At 43.3% G+C, this 19,281-nt stretch overlaps 1 long non-coding RNA gene across 1 annotated transcript in view; it reads right to left on the bottom strand.

Moving 5' to 3' along the window:
• The window catches only part of LOC139046583 (uncharacterized), a 36,754-nt gene that overhangs the window by 12,259 nt on the left and 5,214 nt on the right, over positions 1-19,281 (bottom strand). Inside the window, exons 4-5 of the long non-coding RNA XR_011506740.1 lie at positions 7,972-8,605; positions 707-7,207 (exon numbers count right to left, since the gene is read on the bottom strand). This is a non-coding gene — a long non-coding RNA (uncharacterized lncRNA). The remainder of the gene's footprint in view (positions 1-706; positions 7,208-7,971; positions 8,606-19,281) is intronic.

Here is a 19,281-nt window from a genome sequence, read left to right on the forward strand (position 1 = left end):
ACATCCTTGTGCAACCTCTAAGTGGTTAGTAACTGGCTTCTGAACAACAGAATACAGCCAAGGGGATGGGATGTCACATCCAAGGCTCAATGAAAAAAAGCCCGTGCCTTCCCTCTTACTCATTTTTTTGAGTTCTCTCCCTCTCTCCCTCCTCCTGTTTCCATCTCTCTCGCCTGTCTCTGGAACTGCGAGAGCAAGTGCCCACGTTTCAGTTGCCCTATGTAGAGGCTCCATAGGAGAGAACAGAGGCCGTGCCCAGCCAACAAACAGATAGAAACTCTGACTTTCAGTCCAAATGAATCCTGACGACATGTGTGTGAGTGAACTTGGGAGCAAATCCTCCCCGAGTCAAGCCTCAATAGAAATGCAGCCCCTGCTTCAGAGAGACCTTGAGGCAGAGGCACCCAGCTAAGCCGTGCCTCATTCCTGGCCCACGGAATTTGTGAGATGTTAAGTATTTTTACTCTCTAGGTGCAAGGTCTTGGAGCAATGTCATCAGAGAGGAACAGAAACTATCAGTCTACCGAGTCCCATGATCCAGCCCTGCCTGTCCCCATCTCCCCTCCTCTCTCTTCTCAGGCTCCTTCCAGCCACACTGCCACCTTCTGACCTTCTCTAGTCAAACTTACTTCTTCCTGAGTCTGCACCAGTGGTGCCTTCTCCCTGACACACTAACTCTTCCCAGACATAGGCAGGCATGGCTTACACTTATCATTCTGCTTGCAGCAAATGGCATCTCTGTGAGGCCTTTCAGAACTTCCCAGGCACAGTCTCCACTGTCAGGGATCTCACACCTGCAAGAGCATCACATTATTTCCTCCTTCTTGGTCTCATTTGGATAAAATGAGTCCGTGAAGAAGGGCTTTCTGCTTTGGTGGAAGCAAATGCAGCTTTTGGTTACCCGAGGCACATAACTGTCTCTTCTGGGCTGAATCTTTGCCATCACAAGTCCATTGTGAAAAGAAACTCTCATTCTCGCTCTTTCATGGGTCCTGGTTTCCCCAAGAACACAGAGAGCCATCCCCTCTCCTTGTAATGCAGCACCAGCCCCTATACCCACAGCCAGAAAATTGCCACCCAGCCTGAAACACTACCAGATCCTGAATTCAGTTACTGCTGAGACCATCCCATCAATTTTGTAATTCCATGGTAACTCCTGAGGCTGCCTTTCCCCTGAGACCCAACTCCCAGCCTGCCCTTGGCTTCTTAGAGGAACAGTGGGATTCCCTAGAAGGCCTCCCAGCCTGGGCAAGAAAGGTTTTGAAATGTTCTCTATGAATTTTCGAGGACAGAGGATACTGCTAGAAGTCACTTGGGTGTGTATGTGCAACAGTTTCGATGCAAATAGTATCTTTCTCAGACACAGATCCAAGAATGGGGCTACTTGATGTAACAAGAAAATGGATAAGCTGGTCCAGTGTCTTCGTGGTGTGAAGTCTTAGAGGGTAAACATCATGTTTAAGAGCAGAGAATATGGAGCAACATCTTATGTTCAAATTCCAGCTCAGTCACTTCCTAGATATTTATTGGTAGAGGGCAAAGTACTTACCTCATCGGTGCCTCAGTTTCTTCATCTGTTGTTGGCAAGAATGACAAATGTACCTAATTTGTAAGAACACGGAGAGTATTAAAGGAGTTAATGTTTCGAAAATGCTTGGAACACCTCGCACATCACAAGCACTGTAACTATATATTGTAAATAAAATTTAAAAATTCTTCTGACATTGTCTGTAAGCTCCAGAGGGTGAGGCTGGTGCCGGAATGAATATAGAAAGCACTCCATGAGGTAAGATGAATCGATGAATGAACAGCACTGTTGAATGCATTATCAATGTCACAAATGTCTTCCTATGGGCATTCCCAAGCAGAATCACACCCAACAATACCTGCTCTGTCCTGCGTTGTCTTCTTTGGTTCTATCCAGGAATCACTGGGGCTTCTGGAACACTGGTACCCACACCCACTAAAGGTTCTCTTCTCTCTGTCACAAATGCCAGTCCTTGTCCTAACGGCTGCAGCCCACAGGGGCTGCACTCTGATCCTTTTCTTCACTTGAGGGAGAAGTGTCTTCCCCAGGACTGGGCCCACACTGTGTGAGCCTTGGAGGAAATGTTCCCTGGCTGGTGGCAGGTGGAAGAGCGCTGTGAAGGAGTGGGATTTGGGGGAAATGCTCCAGGTGTTGGCAGAGGGGTGGAGTCCGAGGATTTGTCGGAAAGGACTGGCCTGCTTGGTGGACCTTGGTGGTTAAATAGTGGTGGGGCCAGCAAGTTTCATAGGTCCTAGCATGAGACAATCAATATGATGGTCATGAAGTCAGAATAGGCCTAATGAGGTCCAAATTAATCCAATGTCATCTATTCCCCGACTGGCTCACTAATCCAAGAGTGATTTATGACAGTGATATTCATGTTCTATCATCTCCTTTTCATTGATGGGCTAGAGTAATTATTCTTTACATATCTTGTATATTTTTACAAACTAAAGGAAAGGTGAGTTTTAAAACAACCCTCCTTCGAAAAGTCTTCCTAATGTGTTGAATTACTAACAGAATGCGTCAATGGGAAACTCACAAAATATCTTGTCCTTGAGTCTCCAGTTTTAGATCTTCCTGATTGGTAAATTATCTTGACTTCTGACTTCTTTCCTGAGGTTAGTCCACTTAAGACTATGTAGGAGTGCAATCCTCTTGCCACTTGAGAAGTAGTGATGGAACTCTAGGACGATGTTTGTTTTGTTTTGTAAGTATATGTGTGTGTGTCTGTGTGTGTGTACGGCAGTGTTTTCTGCATCTTGCCATGTGGGTCGACAGACTCCTTTCCGTGGGAAAAATTGTGCCTCACCACTTTCTCTGGGCTTTATTTTCATGGCTTGACCAGTACTGTCCAACAGTAGAATTTAGCACTCTATCTTATGGAATTTAAAATTTTCTTAGTAGCCACATTTAAAAGAAGTAAAAATAAACAGGTGAAACTAATTTTAATAGTATATTTTAACACATTATAACCAAGATACTATCATTAGTGCATGCAATCTATATAAAAATTAATAATGAAATAGTTTATGTTCTTTTTTTCTTTTACTGGGATCTACAAATTCATTTATAGCACAGTCTCCATTTGTACGTTGAATTTTTTCACATATGCAGCTTCTACATTGAGATACTATAGTGGTCACTGTTGTAACACGAGATTCACATATCTAAGGAGCTCCCAACATATAAAAGTTTTCCACTGAATAGTCATGTCAGATGAATGATGAAAAGTCCCTAGTGGGTCTAGTAAGAAAGGAATCACTGTGGCCTTACAAGGGAAGCACACATAGAATGGTGAGGGCAGATGGAGTGTGAGGTTTTCTGAGGAGGTAGTTGGAGGTGAGGTCACAGACACATAACGTAGATGACCTTTTCTCAATGGCTCATGGCTAAGGGGAAGGAGTAGAGACAGTGATTTCTCTGTGAAATATCAGGCAAGTTAAGAGACCTTGAACATATATGAAGGAAAAAGAAATGTGGGGAATATTTAAAACAAGCTTTGTGGAAAATCAAGGAGTAAATATGCCAACACATGAAAAGAAAGTAGAATTTCCAGGCATTAGGGATGCTTCTCAGTTGATGCAGCTGATTTTGGATTTACAATGGTACCAAAATAGCATGTTGCGTCATAAAATCCTAAGACCAGCAGCAGCTAAGGCATGGCAGATGATCATGATCTTCTGGGGTTTAAGTTTTACAAGGCAGATATGATGAGTGGTAAGAAATTTTGGATGATTCCAAGGGAATTATTGAGATCATAGGCTAAGAAATCCAGGAACGGTAGGAATAAGAGAAGAGAAATTAAGCTGAGGACATGGTGATGTGGCATCACTTCTGATCTTGAGGAACTAGTATCTATTGTACGAGTGTTTGAGCAAAAATTGGTCATCAAGAATTTGTGGTGGGTTAATATGTTTCTGAATTATTTATTTTTGAACACGATCCTTTGGGTTGATGGAAATGTCTGGGACAGGGGAGTGAGTCACTCAGAGTTGGGCAGATGATAATGTCACTAGTGATTCAAGCTCTAAAGCTCTAAATGAACACCAAATGGCCAATAGGAGACAATATTTGCAAAACATATCCCTAGCAAAGCACATATATTTATAATATATAAAGAGCTCTTACAACCCAATAGAAAGAAAACAAGTGGCACTTCCTTGCTTACCAGGAGACAGCAGATCAGGCATGTGATGAGCACCATGAGTCCCACCAAGCAGATGAGGATGATGGCCCAGAAGGGGAGGTCCGGGGAGACAAGTGCTGGGCTGAGCCACTCCTGTCATTCCCCCAGGGTTCCTGCTGTCCCCCCACTGTGCTCAACATGCTTTGACATGGGTTGGCCAGTTTTCATCATCACCTAAGATCCTGTGTGCATGGTTATCTTTGATGGGGCAGAGCATCGAGATATTCCCTCCCAACCCCAGACTGGGGCTTCCTTGAGGCTTACCAGAATTCTCAGTCAAGCCACCATTTCTGTTGGGAGAGCACACTGGAAGTGAATAAAGTGGAAAATACACGTATGTTTTACTTTTTTAAATAAAGCTTTTCAAACACACAGAAAAGTGGAACAATATTGGAAACATCCATTGCCTAGATTTAACAATGTAAACTTCAATTAAAACAATATTTAATCCAATGTGTAAATTATTCACACTTGCCACCCTTGCTTTCTCCCATATTTTCACTGAAATATTTTTTCTCCCCAAAGCCCTAGTACAAAATTGTTTATCTTAGGTGTAGGTCATTCTAGTTCTTCTAGGGGGGATGCTGCCACAGCATGGCTTGATGAGTGGTGTGTAGGTCTGTGCCCAGGATCTGAACCAGTGAACCCTGTGCTGCTATGCACAAACTTAATCACTCAGCCATGGGGATGGCCCCTCACTGAAATATTAAAGTTGAGTAGACATTCTGATGTTTCACCTCATTTCAGTTTGCATCTCTGAATAATTAGGACACTTTGCTACATAATCCAAGGCCTCTATCACACTACAATACTGTAACACATTAAATCAAATTTATACCTCTGGGCACAGGGGACTGAAATTGGGCCGGGCCATCTTATGATGGTGAGGGGAGCATGGGTCACCAGTTGGCAAGCCGATGCGATCTCTCTAAATTTGTAAATTCCCAAACAATTTCTTCTCTGCCTGGAAACACACTTATCCCACTCTCCTTTACCAAGTTGTTTTATATTCATATTCCAGGATTCAGCTACAATGGAATTTCCTTCAGGAAGCCTTTTCTGATTAACACTCCCAAGTATGGACTGGTTTGCATCAAATAATTTATAATTTTTAATTGCCTGTTCTTGTTACTGCCAACTACACCATCAACTCCAAGGGGTAGGGACACAGAGCACTCACTGTGTACCAAGGGAGGGTTGTAGGTCCCCCTACTTGTGCAACCTCTCTCCAGGCAACTTCATAGAGATGTGTTGTCCAATATGGAACAGCAAGTGCCTTTTTAAATTAAAATTAATTTTAATGAAATAATATTAAAGATCTGGCACCTCAGTAACATTAAAAATCAGTAACCATAAAAACCAGTCACAATTCCATCCTTCAAGTATTCGATAGCCACATGTGTGTATGCACTGGATAGCTCAGACATAGAACATTTCCATCATTACAGGAAGTTCTAGTGCATCGTGCTGATCTAGAGCATGACTTGGCAAACTACAGCCTGTGGGTCAAGTCAGACCCATTCCTATTTTTATACAGCCTGTGGATCAGAAAACAGGCCCATCCCACCACACCTGCCAACGTGGGTTCACACACAGCTGGAGGTCCTCACTGACCATCCAGCCAAGCGATTTCAATGCAGAGATAATGAAGCAGGTGTCCAGAGAGGGGAGGTGACTGGCCTGAGATCACAGAGCTCTCTGGGAGAAGGCAAGTGCCTGCTATATCCCACTGGGAGTCCTTTTCTCTCCCTCAATGATGGGCAAAGCCTGGGGGACTATGCCACCTCCTGCCAGCCTGAGAAAGTTGAATTCTGTCCCATCCCCAGGCCTCCAGATTCCCAGGAAAGACCCCAGATGTGGAAATTGGAAACCCCACTCCACCCCATTGACCAGGGAGCTTCACCATCCACAGGGACACTGTTCTTGTCCAGGGCAAAGCTCTGCTGGGTACCATTCTGGGTCAGCTGCAGGAATTCCTCACAGATGACAACTCTATGTAGCCTCTGTGCCAATGGTGAGAAATTACACGGGAAGGCCACCCTAGTGTGGTTACTGCAGGGGACAGACCTGGAAGGGCACAAGGGATGAACAAGGATGTCTGGAATTCTACCCTGGTTCTAGATGCCCTACTTCTGGAGCCTGTTCAAGAGAACTTTCAGCAAGAATGTAAACATTTGTTTCGGCACTATCCAATAAAGTCATTATTAGCCCCATGTGGTTTTTGAGGGCTTAAAATGTGGCTAAAAGGGGCCGGCTCCGTGGCCGAGTGGTTAAGTTCAGGCACTCCACCATGGCGGCCCAGGGTTCAGATCCTGGGCGTGGACATGGCACCTCTTGTCAGGCCACGTTGAGGTGGCATCCCATATCCCACAACTAGAAGGACCTGCAACTAAGACATACAACTGTGTACGGGGGTTGGTTTGGGGAGATAAAGCAGAAAAAAAAAAAGATTGGCAACAGTTGTTAGCCCAGGTGCCAATCTTTAGAAAAAAAAATGTGGCTAATGTGTGTGAATGAGGAGCTAAATTTCTCATGTCATTTAATTTATACATAAATAGCCACAGGGAGAACATTTCTGAAATTCTGGAGTAAGGACTTCTGAAAATCCATACAAACAATGAGAACACTGGTAAAAACAGTCAAAATAAATTTTTTCAGGAGTCCCATCCTGCTCTCACAATACCCTCAGCAACTTTGAAAACCACCAGTCTCAGAACCATGGCATCTGTGAAAACCAGGAGCCTAGCAGCCATAATGGCTTTGGAGTTCCCAAAAGACCCATCTCCATTGAATTGTCACCATCTGACCTTCCTGGTAGCTTCTTGAAAATGTCCCATTTGTCAGAGCTTGTCTTGATTTTACTCGGAGCTTACTCGGTGAGGAAAGTCTTTCCCTAGGGTACTTGCCAGAACAATCAACAGTAATTGTTTTACATTGCAGCTGCCTGGGTGAGCCATACCAGTTGAGGCAGTCGAGAGGTGAGTCAAAAACTGAAAATAAAATAAAAATTTGGAGAATGAGATGTCTTTGAGGGTTTTGAAAAGTTCCAATGTATTTGTGAGGATCTAGGAGGCCACAAGTGCGCAGGGCAGTGTGCATGCCCAGGAAAGACTTGAGAAGGGTCAGCCTCTCACCTCTAGCTGAAAGGTTGGTTTCATATCTGAAAAATGGATTAATGTAATTCACCATATTAATAGAATAAAGGAAAAATACCACCTGATCTTGATGCACATATACAAAAGAGAATTTCACAAAATACAACATCCTTTATGATTAAAAAAAATCACCCAACACATTAGGAACAGATGGGAACTTTATCAATCTAATAAATACCATCCTTGGAAAACTCACAGCTAACATCACACTCGATGGTGAAAGTCTGAAAATTTTCCCCAAAGACCAGGGACAAGACAAGGATGTCTGCCCTCATCGCATATGTTTATCACATTGAACTAGAGGTTCTCATGAGGGTACTTAGGCAAGAAAAAGAAATAAAAGGCATCCAGGTGGAAAGGAAGATGTAAAACTACTTCCTTTTGCAGATGACTTGATATTGCTTATAGAAAACCCTAAGAAAGAAAAGCAAACACGCAGTATGTGAATCATATCTGAAATAACAGGAGAAACCCTCCCTGTGGAGATTTGAGGAGGGTGTCCCTCAACCAGAACCTGGGCTGACTTGTTAGAGAGGAAATAAAATAGAACAGGTATAAGTAATGATCACTGTCAATCCAAACTCAGCATAAACACTCACCACTGACAAAGAGGCTGTCCCTGACCAGGGAGTAGAGGTCCCTCTGGGTGACACGGTGCATGAGCTGGTTCAGGTCCCAGTATTGCTGCTCTCTGTCACATGGGATCTCTGTCACACTCTCTGCCATGAGCCACAGGGTCAGGGTGGTAGGTACAGACAGCATCCACACTGGTGGCTGCCCCATCTTTCTCAGGCCCAGGGAGAGACGGATGTGGTAACTCTAGAGAGACGTCCTGAATCCTCTGATAATGGGGGCCAGGAGGAGGGAGGAATAAATTGGCAGTCAGTGGGAAGACTGAAAATGGGGCAGTCACCGATAGTAGTCATGACTGGCAAATGCTCAGAAAAGGGTCTGACCTGAGGGAGATCAGTCTGCAACCCAAGTAGGCTGCTCTTCTTGAACAAGGATCCAAGCTGGGGAGGAAGGAGGAGGAGGACGAGCAGGAGGAACAGAGGGTGGGGAGCAGCTGGCTGGGACTCATTCCACCAGGAGCTGTTGGGACCAGTCTCTTCAGGTGCTACAGGACATTCTCTCTGGAGTTGAATGTGACTGAGACCTTGCTCATGTCTGTTGAATACTGGAGAGTGGAAATGGTGACGTTGAGTGTGAAGGTCTTCAGGTTGTGCCCCACGGCTGCAAGAAGAGAGGAGGAGAGATGGCCATCACCGAGAGCTGGTCGGCGACCAGGTCAGAGTCCTGCATTCATTATAATGTGATGACTTCTCTCCCAGTGGCACCACCACCCACTAATGTGGTCATCCAAGTTGAAAACAGCATGTCTGCTCTGCTCCTCCTCTCTCACCTCCCAGTAACACCAATTCCACTTGCAGAATGGTCCTCAATACAGTCCTTCTCTCCATCCATGTCCCAGCTCAGGTCTTATCTTTTCTCACCTGAACCAACACCCTAACATGCTTACTGAATGCCCTGTCTAAAGGGTGTTCTCTGCATTGAACATTAGAAAAATTTTTCTGAAATGAAAATCTCATTAGGAGCACTCCTGCTCTAGTACCACCCATGGCTCCCTAATGCCTTCAGTGTTAAGTTCAAGCTTCTTGACCTGGCACTCAAGGCTCTTCCAAATCTGGCTCCTGCTAACTCTTCAGCGTCATTGATCCATTCACTCTGAGTTAGGCTTTGTGCTTCAGGCAAACCAAATTCCTATCAATTCTCCCCACACACTATGGTGTTTGTGTCTACTGGGCCTTTGCTCGTGGAATTCCCTCTGCCAGGAACACACTCCATACCCTATTTTCCTAAATAGCTCCTACTCATTCTTAAAGAGCCTAATTGGGTAAACTTTCTCCAGAAAGCCCTTCCCCTCCAAATTATGCCAGATGCCTCACCTCAGAACATCCTACCTTATGTTATAATAGTCTGTTAATTTCACAGGTGAACTATAAATGAGAGTGAAGGAAGGAGTGATTGTGCGAGTAGGGGGATGGGCAAGCCTGTGAATGAGATGAACCCAAAAGAAGCAGTGTGGGTGAACAAGAGAGAGACTGAACAAAGAGGACAGGTAGATGGATGGACAGACAGAGGGAATACCTGGATAGACAGAGGAAGAGTGGGCAAATGGTGGGTCAAAGGGAAAGCAAGAAGAATAAAGACAGGGAGGAGAAGTTGGAGAGATGGGAGGAAAGAGGATGGAAGGACAGAAGGACCATCAAGTGAACATGCAGGATGGTTGGACAGATCAACATTTGGACAGATGGTTGGATGGATAGATGGAAGGAAGGAAAGAAGAAAAGTAGGAAGGAAGGAAGGAGTCTGAGAGGAGGGATAACTGGGAAGATAACATGCCCAAGTTCAGAGGGTGCTTTAAAGGTAGGTTAAGCCTGAGGATCCCTAACTCTCAGGCTTGCGTCCACCTGACCCAGTGCTACCTGTTATTACCTGTAGAGATAAGCATATGGGTGAAAAAGGAAACCTTGACCCCTACCGCACAACACATCAAAATCAATTCCTGGACACTTAGACCAAAATGTGACAGGTAGAATAATAAAGCTTCCAGAAGATAACATAAGAAAACATCTTCATGACCACAGGGCAGCAAAAACTTCTTAAAGAAGACACACATACACACAAAAACACTCTCCAAAACAGAAAAGAATGGTAAACTGGAATTCGTTAAAACTTAAAATTTCAGTTTGTCAAAAAACACATTACAAGGTTGTAATCTATCATAACATTAATAAAAAAAAAAACACATTACAAGGGAAATGACAAGCCACAGGATAGGAAGAGATTGTTCCAATTCCAATATTCAACGAAGGCTTCATATTCAGGATATATGAAAGGTTCAGCATTACAATAAGAAAAAAGACAGACAGCCCAACTGGTTCAAAATAGGCAAAAGACTTGAACAGGCACTTCACAACACAGAGTGTCCCAATGGCTAAGGCAAAGGTGCTCAAAGCACAGCTCATCAGGGAAATGACAATTCAACCACACTGAGATCTTCTACACAACCAGCAACGGTTAAAAACAGTTTTTAAATGCTGAGCTGACGGCAGCAAGTGGAGGGAGGCTGCAGAGCAACTGGAAGGCTTTTATACATTGCTGGTAGGAGTATGAATTCATACAACCACTTTGGAAAACTCTTGGCGGGATCTATCTATTAGAGCTGGAGATACACATACAAGGTGACTAGCAATTCCGCTCTTAGATATACACTCAACTCAGATGAAAACATACCTGAACCTAGAGAAAGGAGCAAGAATGATTACAGCACTATTCTCCATCATTCCTCCAAAGTAGAAACTACTCAAATATCCATCTACAATAGACAGGATAAATTAATTCTGGTATCTAATTCATGGTGGTTTTAAAAACTGGCCACAAATTTTTGGACACAGCCCGTAAAGATGTGAGGTTTAAGTTCCTTCCTCTTGAATCCAGGCAGGCGTGTGTCTGTTTCAATCAATAGAATAGAGTGGAAATGATGTTATGGGACTTCTGAGGGTAAGCCACTCTCAGGAAGCTCACTCGGGGAACCCAGCCCACATGCTGGTGAGAGCAAAGGCCTCATGGAGATTCTCCTCATGGAGAATCTGCAGCCAGGGCATAGCCACCTTCACAGCAACCCCACGCTGGCGATCAGGTGATGGACTCATTCCCCAAACAGAAGAGGAACCATGCGCCCTGAAGAAAATAGACCACCAACACAAGCCCTGACACATGCCGTGTCCACTTTAAGCTTGGTGTCTCAAGACAAGGGCCCAGAACAAGGATGCAGGAGCTCATCTCCAATTCTTGTGATTTTATCCAAAACTAGAGAGACTGTGCTCACCAGGCATTTCCTAAACCTCCTCCCATCCTCAAAGGATTCTCTGCTTCTGGATACTGACATTAACTTTCTTCGGTCATTTACGATCACCAACCCCATGACAGCCTTTGGAGCAGCAATATCTGAACGCTGTCTAAACAGTGCATCGGGGACTCAAAAATTCACAGAAGCAGAGCAACTTTCAAGTAGAAGTTTCCTTCTCTTTGCACTTACCCAGAATGTTTTTACTGCTTTTTCCCCCCTTATAACATCTTATATACTTTTCTTGTTTTTTCCTCTTCTTCTACATCAGGGGTTTTTAACCTGAGATCCAAGGAACCCCTAAGTTTGAAAGGCCTTCAGGAGACCCAGGAGCACTCTGAAAGTGAGTGCATTTTACCTGTGCTGAATGTGCTTTTTTTCTCAGTAGAGGGTCTCTAAAGTCTTAAAGACGTAAACGGATAATCAGAAAATTATCAAGAAAACTTCTATAGTGTCTCTCATGCTTCCCTTTGTGTTCCCCGCTAGTATCTATACACTTCCTTGCCACAGCAAACTGCTAACGAAGCATTACGATCTCCCCCCTTGTTTTCATTTCCAGACTTTCTCTTTTTACCCGCTTATAAAAAAGATGGAAGGTTTCTGCTTATGGAACTTCATTATACTGGAAGAGAGGAATAGCTTCTTGGCAATGCAATACGGGAGGGGAAAAAATCCACAAACACAAGGCTCAAATATCTTGCACTTGCTGATTCTCAGGAAAGGAACAAGCAGGATGCTTCACTCCTAAGCATTCCTTGCTGCATCCAAGAAAAATGATTTTCAAACAAACCAACTATTTTCCAGATGATTTAGAAGACAACATAGATATCTTACAGCTTTTAACCCTCTACTATAAGCCATCTTAAGATGTCAAAACATCCAAGAAAAAGCCAGCCATTCTTCCATAAGTTCTCTGAAATAGATGATGATTATGGACATTTCCCTCTCTCTCTTTCCCCATAGTGTTTTCTATTCCTAGATATTTTTCCTCAACATGTTCTAAACCTAACAAACTACTATTAATTTATTAAAAGACAACTTAGATGCAGTCTTTGGTATGAGATATTTCCTCCTTACATGTTCTTTGGCACATGCACAATGTTTCATCATGGTCATGTGTGCCTTTTGTCAGGGACTCAGTCTAATTCACCTTTATATGTCTCAGTATCTATGCGTGCAGACTATGTGTAGGTCCTCAAAGTACACAGAATGAAGGGATAGTAAATTAATAAATGAAGTTTAAGTTAAAAAGATTTATTCCAATTTCACAGTCAAATATTAAAGCCAACTAATTCTTTTTATAAGATGTATTATTTGAATTGCCTGATGTGGATCGATCTGAAAATAAAAGTGTTTCTCAAATTATGGGCTTGATCATAGTGAGAGGTGATCTAGAAGAAATTCACAGCACATTAAAAACTTCTGATAATTGCTCAGTAAAGAAGTTCATTTAACTTAATTTACTACTTTTATAAGCATTAACCTTCGGGATATCTGCTATATTTTAACTCATCCAGAAGACAAGTATTCCATAGAAACCATTAAACCATTTGGGGAAATCAGGGACCAGATAATAAATATTTTATTTCATTTGAGTTATAGAGATAGCATAATTAAAAATATGATCCTGAATATCATTGCATTCTCATATCCACACTTTTTTAACAATGGAAAATGCCAGCAAGCCAACCATGCAAAAAAATTATGAAACTAAAAATCAAAAACTGCAAAACCTCACAGCTAGTCCACACTTACAGAAAAACAGATAAAGCGATTTGAAATACTGCTTGTAATCCTTTACCTTTAAAATCATTAGTGGAGCAAAGGATCTTCTTTTTCATTCAAAGTTTTATCTTGATTCTAAGTTGTTAAGTTGGAATGGTCAACACACAAGGAGTAAAAGTAATCTTACTTTTGAATAGAATAAGAGTGATAATCATCTCATGATATTTGGGGAAAATTAAATGTCCTTGAAAATAGCAGTGGATTGAATTTAATATATTAAATAGAAAAGAAAAAGGACAAAGGAGGAATATATTGGTATGGCCAACAGCTACAGAGCAATTCCACTGAAATTCCCACTTCACTGGGAAGGAGTCAGAGGACTGCATCATGATATTTTAATTGGTCTTATTAATTCAAAATAGCAAAATGCAAAAATGAATTCTATTTGTGAGGATGCTGTGTAATGGAGCCAAGTTGGGAAATAAATGCATCACAAAATAGCATACAGAATGCAAAAAGGGGGTACTCCAGCCTTGGCCGTCAGATTCTCCCACCTAGGCTTTCACATTGCTTCTGGGAGTGGACCTATGAGAGACTCTGTCGGCCTTCTGCTGCGAGCTATGGGCAAACTGCTGGCAAGGCACTGTCAGTGCTCCTTCTGAAAAGTCACCAATGACAGCCTTTTCCTAGTCTCGCCCGTGCTCATTATCCATGTCTCCAAAACTAAACCACTTAAAACAAATAAAATGTCCTCTCATGTTTAGACCCTTAGAAAGTACACACAAGCTATAGACTGCAAACCGTCCCCAGGGAAGACGTTTTGCTTGCCATATAGATTTTTCACCCGCAAAAGATGTAACAGCCAATTGGTGGCTCTGATTTCTGTGGAATTTGGAAACGTGTGTTGCACTGCTATCTCTTTAGACTGCAGCTCGTTGAAAAGAGCAGAGGCTCTAGTCAGGGCTTGTTCATACCTGAGGACTACCATTTACAAGCTGTGCAGTCCTGAGAACTATTAAATGTCTCTAAAATGCAGGTGCGTGCCTTGTTTGAAACATCAAGCTCATGACAGCTATCACACGTTACTCCCTTATCCATGTGAGTGTGTGTACAGCACATACAACGGAACTGAGACTCAGGAAGTGGTTTAAAAAAATGTTTCCATTCTCTTCCCCTTTAAAATCATTGTTAGCATGATATCTCTTGTTTTGAGCAAGTCGTTTGCTATCTGAACTTCATAAACCAACTAGTCTATATTATTTTGAATTATTATTCAATAATTATTGAATTATTTTGAAGATATTCCACAGAAAGTTAACCAAATGCGTGCACACACACACACGCATGCACGGGCACACACTCATACATACACATATTAACATATTGAAGCAGTGTTGGAAGTGGTTAGCAATGTGGACATTATGGGCAGAAAAAAAAGAGGCATGTTTTCTCACAGCCCCTTAGTCAGGGTCTGGAAACGTTCTGCTACCATTGCAATCACACTACCGACGAGTCAAGGAAAAGGATGAAGTTCAACCTAGAAAACCACTAACACAGATCACTGTGACCAGGAGGCAAGCACTCTCTAAAAACCTGACAAATTGAACCATTTAATTCAAATGAAAACAAAGTGAGATTGTTTAATAAGAACTTGGCTCACTCTATGTCAGATGCTTCTAGAAGAATAATTCACTGAATTTACTGAATCTAAAGATAAGAGTACATTTTCAGCCACTTTTCTTTGCCCTAAGTAAAGAGACCTGTATAGAATATGAAAATGAAAAGCCTTATTAAATTCACAATGGTGCTATGTCAGAGGTCCTACTTTGGGGAGAACATGGGAAATTTTCTTTTAGGAATATAACTTTAATGATCTTTCCTTCAGAAATATGACTAGTGAAGGCCACATTAATTTTGTGAATGTATATTTTCAGGGTATACATGTATTTAAACGTTAATGAACTTTTTATACGCCATGCTTCAGTAAAACGATCGGTCTGTTAGTAATGATGTCTCAGAGTGAGTTTTGTCATAGAATGAGAACACAGAGACAAGGACAGATTCTTAATTCATTTTTATATTTCTTATTAAACATATGGCAATATTCCCAAGAAGCCCCATTTACTTACATATTACTTATAAACTATTTCAGAGTACAAAAGTAAAAGAAAGACAACAGCACAACTTTCTCATTTACTCCGATGAAATATCAAGCGTTTGTGGCATGGAAATATTGTCTCAGAGTTATAGAAAGTAACTAAAATTGTCTTCATTTCTAGACATAGATGCTTAACAGAAGGGGATCTTGTAAAGCTTTTATAAAACATAGTCTAAGCTTCCAATTGCTTTTATTGCTTATGCATGCAAAATGTTGGAAAGTTTAACTGTGAAGGAGGTAATTTTAAGCATATTATAAACACACACCTTATAACATGTAACTGCCACATCATTCTTTCAAAAGTGCTCATTAGGATCTGAATACCGTGAAGATTTGATGCCCATTGTCTTCAATCACGAACAGGCTATATTCTGAAAGTAGACATATTTCCAAATATGTCACCCACAAAATTATAACCTAATTAAATATACATTTTTTGCCTGAAATTCTTTTATTAATATTGAATAATTTTTGTAAATTGAAATATATTTGAATATTTTTGCAATCATAAATTCATAGTCCAGCAAGAAGTCCAAACACTTGTAATAATCTTTGATTCACCTCTTTCTCAAAAAATATCCCCCATATCCTGTTGTCTCTACCTTCAAAATACTTCTAAAATCTTCACTGCTACCATCCTGGCCCAAGCCACCATCATCTTTGGGCTGACTTATTACAATATTCCAACCTGTATTATTCAGGCTCAGTGTAACCACACACAGCCTTACAAATCTCAGTGATTTTCAGCAGCATTCATTCTCGCTTACACCCCGTGGGTTCTCAGGGATGCCTGCAGCTCCACGGGGGTCTGTTGAACTTTCTGGGCCTAGCTTGGCTTGTTGTGGTACAGCTGGGCATGGGCTTCATATTCTTTTACTCTAGTTTCAAGGAAGAAGGAACAGCTGCTGTCTGCGGCATGCTGATCTCAGGGAAGAGACAGTAGCCTGAGGACAGTGTACGGGGTGTCTGGACAAAATCTAACTATACACAAGTGCATTTAAAGCTTCTACTGAAATGTGGCAAAAGTCACACCTGCTCATGTTTCATGGACCAAAGCAGGCTTATCACCAAGCCCAGAGTCAAGGCAATGGGGAAGTATATATTTTACTTATAGGAAGAAATTATAAAATCACGTAGTGACCAAGTAAATGTGAACAAATAATATAATCTATCATTTCTCCAAAACAGTATCTCTGCATTAACCCTTGTTATCTTTGCGATACTAACGTCTCTAGGGGATAACTCAGCCCAGCCTCCCTTCTGGTTCCCAGGGGGCCTGGGACCCATCCACAGCTCACTCTGGCTCCTGTACTCCTGGAGTGGAAGCCACCAGACCTCATCCGTCCCATGGGAATCAAAAGATGAGTGAGAAGCAGTGTTCTGCCAGGCCCGCCACAATCACAGCCCCCATACTCTCCCTCCACCCTGTTCTGTAGAGACAGGAAGCCCTCCTTCTGGACCCAAACATCACCCACTTTTTTAGGTGGTCCTGTGGTCTGTCATCCTGGTCAGAAGATAGGAAGATGCCTGCAGATGTCAAAGAGGCTATGAGGACATCGCACGGGATGTATGGTGGATAGGACCTGTGGATGACGTCGAGTGTGACTGTCTGACTCTCAGACCAGAGTTGAGACTCAGGGATGCTGTCTGCTTCATTCACTGAGTTATGCTAAGTGACTCCAGAAGTCCTGTATGTTGTAGGTGTTTAATATACATGTTCGAATGAACGAACCCCAATCAGAACCATCCTAGATATCTGAGTGGCTCTGGGGCCCCTCTGCCGCCCCAGAGATCCCTAATTGGCTACACCAAGGACAAGGACCAGGACCAGCTGGATGGCATCTCAAACTGTTTGACAGGGTGCTCTCCAGGTGCTTTTCCAAACTCAGAAAGGCCACATCCCAGTAATGGGTGAGGCAGGCTACTTTTTATGAGGAAGTACCATGAACAACCACAGCACATCCCACAGCCCTTTCTGCAGAGCCAGACACCAGGTAAGCACCTGCCATGGCTGATCCTATGATTCCCTACAATAACATTATGGGTTCATCTTCTTACCACCCTACTTTTCAGAAGAGCAAAGTGAAGCTGAGAGAGGTACATTGACACTCCCCAGACACACAGCTAGTAGTTGGAGGCTCACCACTGCACTGTGGAGGGGGCATCACTCACCTATGGAACAGCTGGTCCAGGACCTGTTGGGTGGTGGTGAAGGCCAGATACACACGTGGGAAGGTGGTGATGTAGGAGATGTTTCTATCCAGGAAGGCTGGTACCAGAGACTCTGCCACCTTCTCCATTGTGCCTGCCTTGGGGGTCAGCATCATGCACGCCTCACCTTGGGACATGACTGACTCCTTTTCACATCAAGGGGACAAGGTGGGATATGGAGTCAGTGGCATCACCATGAGCCATGAGGAGGATTAGTGTCTGGAGCTCAGACTGGAAACTCCCACCACCCCAGGAACTTGGGCAAGAGGAGGGATATGAATGCCCACACAGATAAAGATTCTAGGCTTTAAAGGTATCATTTGATTTTGGAGTGAATGATATAACTTCAAGGCATTTTGTCAGCTGAGAAACAATGGCACCTCCCTGTATTAACAGCCTGTGTAAAGAGCATTATCCCAATGAGTCATCAACAAACTTCCCCACTGTAGATATTGGGAAACAGATGGTTAAGGATTTCAAGTGGCTGCTGAAGATCACACAGGTCAGAACTGAGAATAGCACGTAGCATTGGCTTCATGACATTCCCTCTCAATTACCTTGGCCTGTTCCTGACACAAAGGGGAAAGCTCTGGGAAAACCATATTCCTGGGAGGACCCCAGGGGAGTCGCCAGATTCCAGTCTGGGTTCTGGGTCCACCCCAGTCATCTTGGGGTCCTGAATGTGGAGACCCCTATGTGCCCACACTTACCCCAGACCAGTGTTGCCTGTTTTTGGTCACCTGATGCACCTGCCCCTTGTCCGGAGAGATGGAATAGTTGAGCCCATCGACCAGCTCCTCCAGGACATCCTGGGTGGAGCTCTATAAAGACAGGGCTTCTCACTGAGCCAGAAGGCATCAGGAGCCTTCCACAGTGGAAGTGGCCCTATGTTATGGCAGACCTGGCAAACTAATAGAATCTATTAGGACACGCTTAAGATATTCCCTGTAGCATTGCTGAAATGGCAACAGAATTGAATCATGCCAAGGTCTAACAACAATTGAAAGGCTGAATGGTGGTGGCAATTGACTTCCTTTATGGGATATTATGAAGTCACATGAGGCCACAGCTCCTGACATGACAGGCCAGCAAAGATTTGATGTTTACTGTAAGATGACAAGTTGCAGAGAACTGTATAGAATCAATCCCGCCCCCACTCTGTGCATAAACCACCCTATCAAGTTCAATGGTTCGTAAGCCTGGGAGAAGGTCTTCAAAGAGAGTGGAGCTGACTGCTCCACAGGATACCTGGGGCGGGTCATCAGAACAGTCAAAACAGTAGCCAAAGGCTAACGTACTCATGGCCTCCTGAAAACGGAAAACAACGTTGAATATTTTCTCTATTATTCCAACAAATATGTGAAGAGTGTATTTATACCCTGCCACATAGTGGGTGGGTTACATGTGGAGGTCCAGATTCCTTTGGGAGCAGGCCTGTGGGACACTCATGTGGAAAAGCCTGGGAGGGCCCCAGGGGAGCCCCTAGATTTGACTCTGAGTTCTGGGCCCAACATGATCATCTCAGGTTCTTGGGTGTGGAGACCACTCTACACCCATTCTCACCTCAGACAATCACTGGATGAGGTTGGTGGCCTGGGGCACCTGCCACTTGTCCAGGGAGTTGGAGTAATTGAACCCATTGGCCAGCTTCTTGATGATCTCCTGAGTGGAGTTCTGCAAAGACAGAGCCCAGGAGCCAGGCCAGGAGGCATCAGGGACCTGCCTGGATATTGTCACTGTGGGACACTCCCATGAGAAATTCTGTTCCTCAATTCAGGCACAGAGGGGCATCTGCAAAGAACTCTAGTAAGGGAGGGAAGGAGATGAAACCTCTAGGACTCAGGCAACATGGGAGCAGAGGAGCTCACCTTCTCATGCTGCCAGCCGTGACCTGGGGTATGAACA

The sequence above is a fragment of the Equus asinus genome, chromosome 11 (assembly GCF_041296235.1).
Source record: "Equus asinus isolate D_3611 breed Donkey chromosome 11, EquAss-T2T_v2, whole genome shotgun sequence".
NCBI lineage: Eukaryota > Metazoa > Chordata > Mammalia > Perissodactyla > Equidae > Equus > Equus asinus.